General features: G+C 43.9%; 1 long non-coding RNA gene across 1 annotated transcript in view; it reads left to right on the forward strand.

The window, feature by feature from the left end:
* The window catches only part of LOC117605658 (uncharacterized), a 73107-nt gene that overhangs the window by 53315 nt on the left and 3423 nt on the right, over window positions 1–16369 (forward strand). The window lies entirely within an intron of this gene.

Below are 16369 nucleotides of genomic sequence, written 5' to 3' on the forward strand. Positions count from 1 at the left end.
GCCTCTGAAGAAGGAGAAGGAGAAGGAGAGAAGTAGAAAGAGAGCACTCGGTGACTTCCACTCGATGTCGGCACCCTGACGAATTCCAACGCGGTCTTTTTCGCTTCTCCAGTGTTCTCCGTGGCGTGTCTCTGTTGTTACTGCTGTCTCTTTTGCCGGCCGAGTAGGGGGTACCCGGTTAGGGTCCGAGTCGAAGCGTAGCGACGGTGCTCTTTCCGTGGAAGCAGCTTGCGGGAGAGTCACGTGACCGAGTGGTAGTAGAACGAGTGAACCAATGGGAGGACGGTATCGCGAGGACGGAGGCACGGCCCTCCGGCGTCGTAGGCGGGCTGGCTCGGCTGAATTTACTCGGAGGGATTCGGAGGGCTTCGGAGGGCACGCAACCAGCAGGGTACGAGGACGGAGCGGCTGCTCGCCGCGACAGTGCAGCCAGCCGACTCTCCTGTTTGCTGGCAGAGCACGAGGCCGACTTGGGCGGTCATGGATTCCGGCGCAACTGTGGGCGGGACGCGCGAGCGCGTCGCTTCCGAGGAAAGGCCACGTGGAGGGGAATTTCTCACGTGGTCGGCCACGAGGTACCACTTTCGTCGGGGGAACGAACGGCCGGGTAAAAGGTAAATCGCGATCTGCCGTCAGGATCGTGCATTTTCCAAGTGGCACAAATTCCTCGTCGCGATGGAATATCTTGTGTGCGATGGTGTTTTTTTAGCTGTGTTTCATATTTCAGTTTGGTGCCTTTATACTCACTTGTTTCCAAATTACATTTTAACCCTTTGATTGCATACTTCAAAGTGCCTAGCGCTAGTTGCTTACTGGTGATGAATAGTGTATATCGTTTTTCATTTTGTTTGTAAACGCAGTCAAAGGGTTAAATTGAAATATTTTCCTGCCATAGGTGGTCTGGTTTAGAAGTAACGAGACTTGGTATGGGTCAGAATAATGCATTTATATACGAGATGTGTCCTTCCTTGTCGTACACGTCAGGAGAATGTCTGCGTATTCACGATTACTCTATCGTACCATCGCAATAGTTTCATAGATACCGATAGCTCAAACAGATAGCTTGCTATAGGTAAATTGCTGTCATTTTTACTCGATATTGCCACAAGTCACGATATTGTTTACAAACGTGAACGGACAGCCATGCACAGTGAGAATCATTGCCTTCGTAATATTTAAAATTTAGCTTTTTGGTTATTTACCAGAGGGCAATGGCACGAGATGCGGTGGATGGGTATGGAACGTATCGACGCGACGTTTTCGCAACGGTTTTCGGGTATGCTGGGGGTGCCGGCTGGTGTCACGACGACTTGCCACGGGGCAGTTTTGATGACAGATTACCCTGATCCGCTTTGTGGAGAAGCTCTCATTTAGACAGCCGGTTTGATCGAAAAGTTCGGCACCGCTTTGACGGGCAAAAAATTCTTGCCACTACCCTCGTTGCAGCCCAGAATGTAGATGAACCGGGTGAAAGTTGCCTCCTTCTTCTTTCTTTACTTTGTTGCCGAACAGCTAGCATGCATTCAGATTGTAATTTCAGCAGAAACCTCGTCACAAACCAATAAGTCCTTAGACGAAGTAGGCGTCGCGGTGTCGTTTCGATAGCCGGTCAGAGTCGAAAATTTTCGATAGAGGAAGAAAGAAAGAAAGAAATAAAGGGAAAGAGAGGGTGAAAGAGGTAGTGGAAGGGCGGTAGCAGACTCGCAACGCGAACGAGGGCGCGGATGGTTGGCAGAGCAGAGAAAGAGAAGCTCGAGAGGGAGGAGAACAGCCGCCACATCTGCCGCCAGATTTAACTATACATTACAGACACACGATATGTCAAAGTCCTATACTTCATATCGACTCCGCCATTTATTAAAAGTTTCATCGCGCGCACGCCACCGTGCCGTTCCGCTTCGACCCCTTCTTTCTACCGAAAGAATATACGAAGGATGCTCGAAATATACGAACGAAAACTTCTTCCTGGAAGGAATATGTTGGAAAAGGGGTGGGAGGTGGTAGGGATGTCGTGCTCTTTGCGTCTTCAGGGACCAGTAACTATTTCTGATAGTGGTATGATTAAATAATTTCATCAATATTTTAACAACTTCTTTTTATTTCAAAGATATATACAACATGGAAGCTTCCTACCGCACTACTTTTCCATTTTCAACGTTCTTCAAAAATTTCCTCAACATCCAACAATCTCTTTTTTCCTCAAATCATACAATCTTCGCTCAAAGAAATTTCCTTTTTTTTTTGCAGCACCACGTGCTAGAATCTACGAGCGTTCTCGTCGTCGCTTATCTTATCTCGGGCAAGCTTAATACTAGAAAAATGGGATTCCACCGAGGTCCCTTTTTACCTCGACGATACTGGAATTTCTGTCTGTCAGTTCTCTCCGTTTTCTCCGGCTGCCACCGATTGCGAAATGAAGTTTTATATTAAGCTTCGACTCTCCTCTATCCTTCTCCGTGCTCGCTTCTTCCGCCTTCTCCCCTCTTCCAACCCCTCTCATCGTTCGTTTTTTTGTCGACGCCCTCCTCCGATCCTCCTCGACCACCCTCCCCGTGCAACCCCTTATATATTTACGTACCGATAGATCGTTATGTCGGCGTTTGCATATATATTGACATCGCCACCCCTCCTTCCCTCGGAAGATGCCTAATATATAGGCTATCCAGTAGTATCAAAAGACTCGTGTATGTACCTTGTCCAACTACTTTCTTTTCAATTCGTTCAAGACCTGTTTTACACCCTCGGGATTTTATGTTATCCTTTTTCGCGAATATGGATCTTTTTCAGTCTTCAGATTTTTATTTAAGTCCTCTGAGCCAGTAGATATTTAAATTATTTTAACTTTCAAGAGTCTTTGACCAAAGACAGTTCTCTCACCATTGAAAAAAGAAAAAAAAGAAAAGTACCAGAGCAGACATACATATCCGCCATTAAAAATAAACCATCTTTCGTCGCCATTTTAGCATGACAAGGTCTGCGAGCGGGGTTCGATCTGTCAATCACCGGATCACCGAAACGAGTCTCCGTAGTTCGCTTGCCACAAGGGAGGCTTTCTCCCTTCGTTCACGAAACACGACTCCCCGCCAGACCCTTCTCTCAACTTTTTCTCCTTCGACGTCCAAGCTGAAGGCGAACTCGTTAAAGACTCCAAATAAAATTGTCCCTTTCCCCCTACAGTTGCCCACTGTTCGCAGGAAACATTCAAATCGCTTTCCGTGTCTAAACTTTGGGGTTTGTCATCCCTCTTCGTCTAAATCTACCCCTATTCATGTGTTTTAATTGTTCGACTCAGACGATGATTTCTTTTTTCCTTTTTCTTTGGGTAATTAAGTATTTTAAGTATTAGGCATTTTTCTCTGATAAGTCAGAAGCATTTGTAGCATAGATCGAAAAGAGAGGAAAATTGGTGATGGAAGGATGAGGATTGAAAGCAGAAAGGTAGAGGAGAGGCTCGGTTGAACGGGAGTGGCAGTTCTTGCGATTAGCGAGCGACTAGGGGGATGCTCGGAGTCTGAGGTTTTAATTAAGCATTCACTGCGGATGATATCGCATGCCTCTTTATACTTCATAGCAGCCAGATGTTGCTACGAGGACCTTCCTTGCCTTAGGTCCTACGAGCTACGCCACAGCTCAACGGAAGGAACGTCGCTATTTCGTTTTAATTATGCATGTTTAATTTGCTTATATCCTGTGCGCCGCTGATACGCGCCTCGACTAGACGTTTCTGGCTGGGCCACTCGTTGCTGTGTAACAGATTTCCATTTCGAGATTTCTTGCAAATACTTGGTCAGGTGATATCTTTAGAATTCAGTCGTAAACCAATATACAACTTTTTATGTCATCATAGCTTATAAATGAACCTAGGTACTTGCAACGTCAATAAAATGAACAAAATTTACTATTATTTTGCTTAAGTACACTTGGTCGAACCCTCGTTCATCAGTTTTCACTTTATACCTGAGCCTTAATCCTGTCGAAACACAATAAACAGGATTTGCTCGCCAACTTTGCCAGCTGATGACCTATCCACCGCTTAATCGAGCTTTTTCCAGCAATCGTCTGATCGTTTTTACGTTTCGAGAGCGGCACTTCTCTCTTTCGGAACCTTTTCTCCGGTTGACTGTTGCGAAGGAGGGAAAGAGAAGGATCTCCCTCTTGCGAGAACGTTTGCTCTGGAACAAATCTACCCTCAGTCACGGAGGTATACAGGGCAGGTCTAGGGCCGACACTTGGCGCAAATTGCCCCAGTAAGTGTAGTGCATTAATCTTTGGTTTGGTTTGCTCTCTCGGCCACCGCGTGTGTTGCGGTGGCCGCGTTTCTCGTAAACCCTCGACACACCGCACATCCTCGAAACCTTTTTGGTATTCCATTTCCCTGGTCCGGTTCTTGGCTGGTACCACAGATCTCCCTCGAGTTTACACGGAATCTGAGAGACATCGATGACGCGTTATATGAGATTCGAACGTGTTGGTGGTCTTTTAATTAAAAACAATTTGTCTGCTTAGCAATATTATAACAACTTTCGATAAATGGCTTTCGTCACGTTACAATTACGCTTTCAGTGTCTAAGAAGTTCGCGGTTAATGTCGTCGACGAAGAAACAGAGAAAGAAGAAGGGACAGGGGAATAATCGTTAAGAATAAATAGAAAACAGTGGTGGATCGACGCCGTTAATTACCCCCCAAGCTCATCACCGTGGCTATCGAGTTCCATTAGCCAGAGCCTGGTCGACGTAATCGCTACCAATTTATTTAATCGAATAAAGAAGGGTTTCCACGGGTTCCCGAGTTCCTGGAATGCGACACGGTATTCGCATTACGCAACACCACTTCCGGTCCGCGCTCCTTCGACCAGCAAGCCTGAGAACGTTACGGTTAAGGTGGTCGGTTCGGGACAAAAGGGATTCTAGGGAGTCCCTCGCGTGTCCTTACCATTGGAGAACTGGAAAGCACGCGAATTCGATTAAAACAGTGGCGTCTCAGCAGTGTTCCGTATATTTATAAATTTCACTTACAAATCATTCGAAAGAATCGCCGGAAATGGATCGCATTCGTCAAGTGTCACCGAGCAAGGTGTTTCACACGAAATTTGTAATTCTAAATAGTTCAATGACGAGGATAGAGTTCCTAAAACCTTCGAACATGTTTCAATGGACAAACGACACGCCAAATGGTGGCCAGGCTTGGTCGCGAGGCATAAAGGATTCATCGGATTCGAGGAACGCGTTATCGAGGCCATGGCGAGTCCCGCGGGCTGGATATACAAATTTCCGCAATTATTCGTCGACTTACGACGTCATTATATTGCAATCTGGGAACACCAACGTGGATAGACCATGCCGGCGAGTGATTTCGCCTAATATCAAGGCCTGACCGCACTTTGCGATACCGCCGTGCCGCGCCGTGTGCAACCACCTTTCGAGCACGCTCGCGACCACGCGATTGATGGAGATCGTGACCGGCGCCCTCCTATTCAACCGGCTATCATGAATACTTGAGGAATTTACAGAACTTCGATCTTGCTAATGGTAGAAATCCTTAAGGATACCAGGATCATTCTAATTCCGTGGATTGAAAGCAATTACTCTTACTTACGATCATTTTTAACGTTTTCTTTTTGTTATCGCGGTTAGCCACCCTCGAGACAGCGATGAAGCAACGCTTTTTAGATCGATAGACAGATACACGCAATCTTGGGTCGTGTTAGACGTATCAGGTTATCCGCGTATAACCCCAACGGTACAACTCGAACTTTAGTCGTCTCATCATCCCTTCGTGGAGCTTGGTGACTTGCAGGCTGATGATTCGGCACCTAGGGAAACAGATATCGCTTTTCAACCCTGCGCCCCTTCTGTTTCATCCCTCATCCCGTTGCCGTTATTGCATTTTCATTTTAACAAAATAGTCGACCTCGGTTATTTTAATTCTTAGAAGAAAGTTAAAATGATTTCCAGCGAACAATTTTGTAAGATCCTCTGGTATGAATGGTTTCTATGGAGTTCGAAAGAGTTGGCGGCGATGCAAGAACTTTTAGATTTCCGTCTCGTCGGTTCGGTGACGATTCTATGAATCGGCTACTGGGTGTCATTAGAGAAAACTTTGCGTCGAGTTCTACGACGCTATCATCGTTCTCGTCGATTCGCGCCGTTCTAGTCGGTTCAAGTTTTTTTGTAACTAGTTCCGAGAACTTAAAATTGGTCTATGCGGTTCGTCAATGGTCTGTATCGAATTCAATGGTCTGAAAAAGTATACGCGATCGTGCGAATCGTGGGGAGTTCGTGTCGAATCGTAGGAAACGAGCTGGTGTTTTGTATACATAATACACAGAGTGGGTCACCTAATATTAATTTAAAAATTGTTGTTCGCTACATTTTCTTGGAAAGGAAAGCGTGGAGAAGTTTCGCAGGCGCGATCATTCCTGGCACAAATTACCTCTTTAACGAAAGGTTACCTATTCCTCTCGGTGGATCGAGCTTAGGAGGAAAGATGGAGTGGCCCCAAGGGGTGGAGACGAGGGGGTAGAAGGCACCTCGTGATCTGGTCACGAAGACTGCGTCGTCTCGTAGAAGACGACGTCCACGAGGCGGTCCAAGTGACAAATAGATGTACGCGGCGACCGCACGATTTACTCCTTGCCAAGGGATAAAAGCTTCCTGACAAAATCCTGCTGTGACAGCGGATCCTGGCATTTCCGACCGTGTTGCTTCTCCCGCGACTAATCGTCCCGCAAAAACGTCTGCGACTCGAACTTTCACGGGGATAAAAAGCGTCCTGACTTTTCGTTTCGTAAAGTTGGATTTCTGACGAACGAGACTTTCAACCGAGAGTGATTTTTTTTTTTTATGTGAGTCGAACTGTTTTTTATTTTATTTTATAAAAAAAAAAACATTTGAAATGGTTCATAGGAATAGATTAATCATCAGATTTCAAATTTCAATTTCTATCATTTTCTGTCTGTATGTGATCGCATTATACACGGTATAAACCGGTAGTTTCCTCGGAGCATGAAAACAAAATAGACATCTTACTTCTTACTGTTATGTTTACGTACGGCGCTACGCGAGGTTCCCTTCTATATCGTAATAGAGACTCGTCCCGGTATCGTACATCGATCGAGGTCATTAGTCATTCGTCTTTCGAGCAAGTGACAACGCGTTTGTTCGGTGATTACACAGTGTAAAGGGTGTTGATTTAATAGTATCAGAAAGCGGTAGACGCGTGGGGATTGTGATTTTCCGATACGAGACTGTCTATCGTTAATACACATGGAAGGAGAACACGTGGAATACCTCTTACAAATATGTGAGTACAAATATAAATTATGTCAATTAAATACGTCTATTGAAATTCTTCTTGCGACCGTTACTTTTAAAGAAGAAGAAAGATCAGGTGTCTTCTTTTTGCACTCCTGTTAAATATATCTACTCTATCCACCCTTCCTCGAAACCACTCTTGTTATTTTAAGGAAATTAAATATGTCACTGGATTCTTAAGGTTAATTAAAATTCGCTCGTGTCTTGAATAGGTTAGCCAATTTCCATTTCATCAGGATAATGTATTTGACCGTGAATTGACATGTGCAAAGTAGTGACATAATTTCCATCTCTCTTTTATACAATACATTTTCAAAAAAAGAGCAAAGCATTTAGTTTCAGCAAATTATTTTTATACAAAAACATTTTCGAATTTCGGTTAATTTGTTAATCTTTCACTATGAAGTAGCCACGAATCTGATCCTGATTCACGTCCGGATCATTGAAGGTGATTTACCGAACGCTGATTTATAGTATCGAAGCGGATACCGAGCTAGCAATAAACTCGAGCAGCCTTTAAATCCCTATTTTACTTACCGACCGACCGGTATAGCGAGGGGTGCGCAGAACGGGTGCTCAGGGGGGTGGGAGTCAGCCGTGTACTAAATTTAAAAGTAAAACCTCCGCCTTTGTTGCCAAATCCCCGCGTCGAAAGAGAAGGTTGCTCTGCTCCTTCGAGCCATTCAACAGATTTAAATGGGCCTTCAGCTTCGCGACCCGTTTCTCTCTCGGTATGTAGTTGTTTTAAAATACAGACGCTACAGCCTCGACGAAACGCGTTTCGAATTTATTTCGATCGACGCCGTTGTTCTTTTCTCGCAATCGTATTTTCGAAACCTTCGACTCTCTTATAGCAGAATAATTTAACTATATAGTATAAGGTAGAAACCCTATATTTAACTATGTATAGTTACCCTCTTTGCGTTTATAATAAAGAAACAGATGAAGCTGTCTTGCAAATGAACCGCAGAAAATCTGTTCGCTACAATCTCGCTTAGGTTTCTCGCAGAACCGGCATAACATCGATCCCATTGTCGTCGTAAAAGACGGGAACTCGCGCTGGCAAGAAAAAGGCTCCATTGTTCCGGCGCTAATAGTCCGTTAATTCCCGGCGTACATTGTGCGCGATATTCGTGGCTCCTCTGGCTTCGGGGATCGGTTAAATCGAATCATAAAAGAATCATAATTAACCGCTCTTTTGTGCCGGGTTAGGAGATGGAGGCGAGAAAGCGCCGCGTGGCCTTTCCTCACTTCACCGGCCAAATTGGCATTTCCGACTTTCGCTGGTCCCGCTAATTTTGAATAATACCTCGACGGTGACCCTGCCGGATGTAGATTTATAATCATAAGCCACCTCGAAGCCGAAGAGAAAGAAACGGTCATGACGGATTCTGATGTCGACTTTCTGCCGTTTATTCAATTGATAATTGAACGTTCGCATAGCAAAAGGTTAAATGAATTTTAAGGAAAAGAAAAATATTCTAAGAAGGTAAACCGCGAAGGATTAATGTCGGTAACGAGAACAGAAGTGGAGGCTACTTTTGGAAAAGTTACACGAGCGTTAGCGCGGGCAAAAAGCTAACCCCTGACCGCGGACCACCTGCCAGACCCATAAAGGCCAATGATATTTTTATAATTGAAATTAATTGCAAGTTGACCGCGCGCACCCTCGCGACCCGCAATAAAAGCGGGAAGCCGCGCAACCCGCTAGACGAGCAAACAAAAATTAAACGGCAAGAAAGAACCGGAAAGACGCGAGAATAAGTGTACTGTCCAAGATAGAAGAAGAATGATAGAAAATTGCTGAATTTACGATTCCTTCGGTAACAATAATTTTTCCAATTTATATTGAAACTTTCGTACACAAGAGGTACTGTATAACACAAGACGCCAAATTGCATCTTACATAAGGAGAATCCATTTTGAAGATATAATACATTAGAAAAAGAAAAAATGTAAAAGAAGTAGTTGGAACGTTTCTCTGGAATCCCTCCCACGTTCATCGTCCATCGAGATCCATCAAGAAGAGGTCCAAGGATGAACGGTGAACGACAGCGATCACTCGTTGAATCGACGATCCAGTATGGTGCCCCGTGAGTTTGAACACGCGAAGGAGAGGCTCGCACCCAATCATCAAAGTCGCATTTTCAGTGTAATGGGTGTGTTTAGTTGGTTGGAAAGGGAGTGTGGAGGAATGGTGGAACGATCGACTGGCCCAAGATCCACAGTCTCGATCGTGATCGAGCTGGTTCGCCACCAATAATCATCGTACGGCCGCAATTATGGGCCTCGGGCATCCAATCGGCTCTTCTTCTCTTCTATACGACATCGTTTTCGTTGCTGTTCCTTTGCTTCTCTCTTCTCCTTCGGAACACTCTATTATTAGGCTGTATTACCGTAATGCGACGTCCAGTATGTCCGGGGCTCAGCGAAAATGGCTTCTCTAATAGGGACAGACGCCAGATAACCGGCGTTTAACTTGCATCTCCCTTCGTATAAAGAAATAGGGATTCTTTTTAAATTTCGTGAGGAATTAAAAATTCAAAATCGTGTAGCTTATAATTTTGATACGTTCTCGGGTTTAGAAAATCTTGAAATAAATCTTTGGAAGAATCCATTATTAAATGCAATAGACGCGAAACGAATGGAAAGAAAGGTTGAAAGTCGTACATTGGATTCCATAAAATTTTGCTACGACTGAAGTTGCAGAACTTTCATATCTGAAGATCCCAATAAACGGTTAGGAAGAGGTACAAAGAGACTTGGTTCGAGACTCTCGCCTCGGTATCCACGGTTTTCAATATGGAATCGCGCGATAAACGCTCCCCAAAGCAAAGACGAAAGACGTATCTTCTCTGGGAGATAGGGGGAACTTTATAACTTGGCTACGAGCAACAGCGAAACAAATCGCGCGACTGGATCTCGCGAGACATCCGGTTTCCTTGGTCGACACCCTTGATCGTTCCTCTCTACTCTTCGTCAAACAACAGAGCACCGTATACGCCTCTCCAATATGTTATCCCTTTCATCGTTTATACCTTTCTGTACAAAAGATTTTCACTCGTTTTTTTTTTTTATATTTACAGTAGAAGTACCAAATCTTTCTATTTTTCATTATCAAGATTAAGCTCGACAGGGTTGTTTATTAAAATTCCATAAATTTCAATCTTCAATGAAAATAAGAGGGTTGCTTGAATAAGTGATATTGTTCGGTTGAAATTTCTCTTTTTTCGAGCGTTCGTTTGTCACACAATGGAAGAAAGAAATGAAAATGTAGGCCACCGAGCGCATTACACGTTTCACCACAATGCTCGAAAGACCTTCCCTTTCTACTTAGCAATACCTAGCATCGGGTAAAAACTTGGGTCCTCCCTATATCGATTCCTCGGTAACGACGCCCGATTTCACTGCAACCGAGATAAGGGAAGATATTCCGCCTCGGTCGAGCACATTTGACAAATACTTTCCAGCGAAACACGATTAACCGTTCGAGCGAAAGAAGAAACAGAGGAGGGTGAAAAAAGAGGAGTCGAAAACGCTGGTGTAAATTACTCAGCAATTAATTTAAATATTTTTAACATTTTACTTGGTCTTGCTGTTAGCTTCAACTTCTCTTTAAATTCCTCACCGGAAATCATTACGAAAATTATTAAAATATCACGATTTTTTATTTTGACGTTACGATTAAAAAAATGTTGGGGTGGTAAAATTTGGGGGTGGTAAATTCTGAGGAAGTTGCTCGACTCTTGCTCGCGTCTGTCACACAGATGAGAGAGAGGTGAATATTTGGGCAAGAGGAACGTGGCCCCTTTCCCAGTGGGGGTGGTTAGGCGTCGTAGAGAAGGGTGTGGGGGCGAATATCGAGGGCGCTAATGTTCCTTGGGCAGGAAACGCCGTCTCCATCCTGCACCCTCTATCTCTTCGCTCGCTCGCCTATTTTTATTCGTCTTTATCTGAGACTCAAGTCGGTTCCTCTCCATTTCCTCTTGAGGAGTTCTTCCTTCGTCTCATCCCCCTCTGTGGTCCTCCTCCTCCTCCTCCTCCTCGTCGTCTTCTATGCCGCTTCTCGTGTCCCCTCCGGGTACCGATGCGACGACAACAACATGCAAACATTCTGGTATTTGCAATTCGAATGCCGCAAAACGGGGACGGGAAACCACCGCGAAGAAGCTTCAGGTTCTCCCTGAAGGCACCACCGCACGCCTTTTCGAGCTTGCTATTCTATTAGCCCGCTACGAGAGATAAGTTCCGCTTTGCGGCCTGAGAGAACTTCGTTCAACCAAACAGATGAATGTGCTGCGTTTTCTTTTTCGAGCTTTTTTTTTATTTATACACAAGATTCTCAGAGTTGTAAATTTAGAGTTACGCGGCGGTTTTGAAAACAGCACTCTCGCTTTAAACAATTTTTCAACAAGAAAACGTTCAGCATGTCCCGTTGTTGAAAGATCCTCGATCCGATACCAGGAACACAAGGCGAGAGGGCTTAAATCGCTTTATAACCGCGTGATTATACAACGAAGAGGGCAGATGCGTGCATTAAAAATTCGCAGTCGTTTAACATCGAAGTCCATGATTATAACGTCGATACAGGGTTAGCCCTCGGCCAGAAAAATAAAGACATCTGCCCTGATGAGAATCGTTCGGAGCTGAGCTGAAAGGGGCGAAGTCAGTAAAAATTGACTGCTTAAACATTGGGTTCTTGGTGAAAAAAAATCGCGAGCAGATGCGTGTCTTGCCGAACCTTCTTTCCCATTTGTATAATCATCAAATTCTTGACGGACTCTGCACCAGTCATGGAGTTGCAGATGACCGTCAAGAAAGCAACGAAGCGCATCTGAACTCTAAAAAAAATAATTTTTATCAAAAAGTACAACCGACTTCGAGATGTGCTAAAAAGTATAAAATAATTTCTATTTCATTTATATCAATACTCCACAGCTATTAATAAAACCTTACCTATACTGCAGTCATCAAACAAGGAGTATTGTGCAATAACAAATTCCATAAATTTTTGCAAGTGTGATCATCGCGGATATATCTCCTACTAAATGTGAAAGGTACGATCGGTATATTTCTTGCAGAGTAAATGCCGAAAAATATAAATGAAGCATTACGTTTTTTGCGATAAAAGTCGTTAGGAATGAAAAAATGCAAAATATTTTTTTCCGGGACCAATCGGGAGATGTACTCGACAAGATACAGAAGGTTTCATTTCGATTGGTCCATCCGTCTCGGAGTACTAATATACTGATCGAATTGAGTAACCTCCACCTTTTTCGAAGTCGGTTAATCACGGGAACTCGAGCATGAGAAGACGATGTAGACAGTTGTCAACGTGTCTGCTCGTTAGAGCAACGACTAGCCGCGGATAACGTTATCTGGAATCGCGAACGAGTCAGCTAATATCTCTTTTTCGGCATCGTGCGTACGATACGTTGCTATATAATTACTAGTGTACCGTCGCGTCGTAGGGTTGTTTCGTCGGTGGAAACGAGCGGAGTTCCTTGTTATTCGAGTAATTTCAGTCGAAAAGGCGCGCACACGATCATCAGATAGCGATACCAGCTAATGACGACTAATTTGTAGTTAAACAATTAAAACAATAATGAGCGGCGAACTTTTATGTCGTCAAATCTTATTAGGTTCCTTATGTTTCTAAATGAATCATTTAAAATATGTACCAATTTAACTGCAATAGTTAGTTGATTTAGATTCTTTCTGTTCGGTGAAATTTAAATTAAAAAACAAGGGGTTTTGTTACTTTTGGAAGGGGCCACATAGGCGTGTAGAGGCGCGAAACTTTTACCCCCTTTTCAAAGTTGAAACAAAGTCGGATCGCGTGACCAGAAGGCGTGCCACGTGGTACGTTAGGCGACCAATCGGCTTCGAGAGGCGATACATGTACGTGTACCTTTGATGTTTCCAGTCACGTGACCAAAGAACCAGCCTCGATATCAATTCGTGACACGCTAAGTACGCGATCGCGTGCCAGGTTCTGTTTCGCGGTGGTGGAGCTTTAAGGACAACGCTTCCAACTTACACCCCTTTTCCAACCCTCTTTTCGGTAGATCGTTGAAAACCGTCGTAGAGGAGGTTTGGTCGTTAACGATTTTTTCCTTAATCGCCTGGACGAATTTTTTGGATAGATTCCAGACGGATAGCGATCCGAGTGTCAGCCTGTTTCGCTGTTATCGTCTTTCCTCATAGTCAGACTTCTGTTATAATTTCATATCACGAATCATGATTTCGTGTTTTATTTTCAGCCCGACGGCTATTTAGGTTATGAAAGTTTAGGGAGATAGAATTCGTCGATGGGGTGGAGATAATCGAACACCCTGCTGTTTTCTGGAAGCTGATTGGTTCAGTTACTTTCTACCTGTGTTATTTCAGGTATTGATTGTTCGAGATTGGATACGGTGGGCTCAAGTAAATTCTCGTATCTGTTGAAATTAAATGACAGGGTGGGATCGATGCTAACTAAACGAGGGTGAAATTTTTATAATGATGATAAGTTTAAAGTAACGGTTAATTTTGTTTCACAATTGTTTCTAAGGTGTTGTAGGTAATTGATTAATTATTTTTATTAATTATGTAAATTTAAGAATTTTTATAAACTTGGCCGATTATGAAGTTTACAGCACTCTCGTTTCCTCAGACGAAATTTGAGAAAAGGAAAACAGAATTTCTCGCTGGTAGCATTGAATTATTGTTTGAATCAGGCACACGATCGATTCGAATGGCTTTCTTTCGATGGTCAACGGACAATCGCGATCAATCGCGAGATAAATCGTGCATGATCATCCATAAGTGGTTACGCTTTCGATAGTGTCAACAGGAACAAGTTGTTAGGTTGGAGGGGCAGCCTGGCGCGTCAGGCCCACCCCAGGATTCCGGAGCGTTCGTGATGGATGATCGCAGATATGGTGAAAAATGGTGATGGATGAAATCTCGTCGGCTATAAACATTGACGGAATCTGTTAGGTGAATTGTAATAAGTTATCCCGCTGCGCGTCTTAATAAAACAGACGTTTCGCAAGCTATCGACCTGGCGAATTCTGTCTCGCCTATCGGTCGTCCATTCATTTAAAACCGATTTGTAAACGTTCCATTCGAATGCTAATGGAATTGATGTGTTTCTACACGTAATAGCGTTAATAAAATTCAAACAATCAGACTGAAACTATCGCTTACATGCTTACACATACAGGGTCGTTCAAAAATCATGAAAAGGGTTGAAATTATAATATTTTTTTTATTGAGAAATCTGTACATAGAATTGTAGGACTTCTTATAATTTTTTTTATAACGTATTATTACACTTTCGCGACTCGCGTACGGATTATAAAAAATTCCAAATGAATGTTGGTAGGAAAAATGTTAATAACGATGATACTAAAGAACCCTAACGAGCTGAAGTCACCGCGATCGAAGCACCGTCGCAATTCGCGGTTCGACGAACGAACGATGCGAGATGATGGTGGCAAAAAATTGGCAAGGGCGGACGAGATTTGATTCCCGGTGACGTATTAAATGTGTGGTAGCAGCCAGTGGTGTCAGGGGGATTGCTTTAATCAGTAGATTAATTCGTCATGGCCTCCGCCGCGTAGCAACGTCCTTTGTCGGCCGGCCGTAAAATATGAGCCAACGTACATAATCAACTATTTGTGGTAATGAATATTATGCGGCCGGCGCGCGTGTCATTAATAACGTCCGAGGCTGTACCGCGTAATCTGCTTTTTTTTTTCTTCTGCTTCTGAGCGTGCATTATGCCCGCGTGTGAGCGCCAAAATCGTGAAGAAAAACTGTGCTTTGCATGCTTACGTGTTTCTACGCCTTTCATATTAGGGTACTTTGATAAGAAACAAGGAGAGATTCGTGCGACAAAAAGTGTAAGCCTTGGAGTTTCTTTCTTGGCCTCAAAAGCAAAGCTTAAAGGCTGAGAGTGTATAAGGGTTGATGATGAGTTTGATGGATTTCTTCGAAATATTCCCTCAGGTGAAACGATTACCACTGCGATCTGGGAACTAGGTTGATGATAATAAAATAATTCAGGAAGATAGTTGCTGATGGGTTTAATAGGTTTCTTGGAAATTATTTAACCAGTGAGCCGACCCTCGGATGAATTTTGAGTTAAACATTATTAAAAAAGAATTTCACATTGGCTCCTGTTTCCATCATCCAAGCTGGTCCAAGGACGTAAAGTGAGAACAGCTTTGGCCCGAATAACATCCCTCCTGGTTGAAACTCATAGCCAGTGAATAGCCAGCTAGAGGGATCAGGTTGGCGAGCTTTCGGTGGCCCTCAACGGATATCGTGGCTCTCTTTCCTTGCCACGAAACTCTCACCTCTCGGTTTAACCCCTCCTGGACAACTCCCCGCGGCGAAAAGACAAATGAGCCCGAGGTGAGAACTTGCCCGATAAATACCAAAGGCGACACACTGTTTGACCAGGGAGCATACAGCGTGGACCGGCAAGAAATACTGCGTCGGACGGTCCTCCAGCCCTTTTCCTTTGCCCTCTGTGTATATTGGTGTGCGTTCGTTTGTGTGCGTCCATGGCCCGTGGCTGCTTCCGTCCTTCACCCATGCAGGCCATACAAACAACCCTCTGCTTGCACCATGGCCACTGTTCGTTGATGAATTGTTTGTTCATGGGATTTCCTCGTGTTCTAACTTTGTTTTTCTGATGCACCTTTAACAGTGCACATTCCTCAGTGTTATCGATTGGTTTTTAAACGGATTTACTTTGGGGAGGTTTCTTTGAAATCCAGAAGTCAGATTTGATTTCTGGTTGCAAATTATTTTTATTAAGTCAGAGTTCTTTTATTTTGTTGTTGCAATTTATTAGGTTAATTGGTGTCATTTGAAAAATTATTTTGGTTATATCGCACGAGTTGGCGAAGGTAGCGAGAAGATTCATTCACCCTCTGTCCGTAAAAGCTTGCGAGTGCGTGCCACGGGAATCTCTTTTCTTCCGGGGCAAACCGTGTCCGGGCGCCGCATTAATTTCGTGTATTTAACGGGAATGAGCTAAATGTCTGCCCGGAAGGGTTCCT

The sequence above is a fragment of the Osmia lignaria genome, chromosome 14 (genome assembly GCF_051020975.1).
Source record: "Osmia lignaria lignaria isolate PbOS001 chromosome 14, iyOsmLign1, whole genome shotgun sequence".
In the NCBI taxonomy this organism is placed as follows: domain Eukaryota; kingdom Metazoa; phylum Arthropoda; class Insecta; order Hymenoptera; family Megachilidae; genus Osmia; species Osmia lignaria.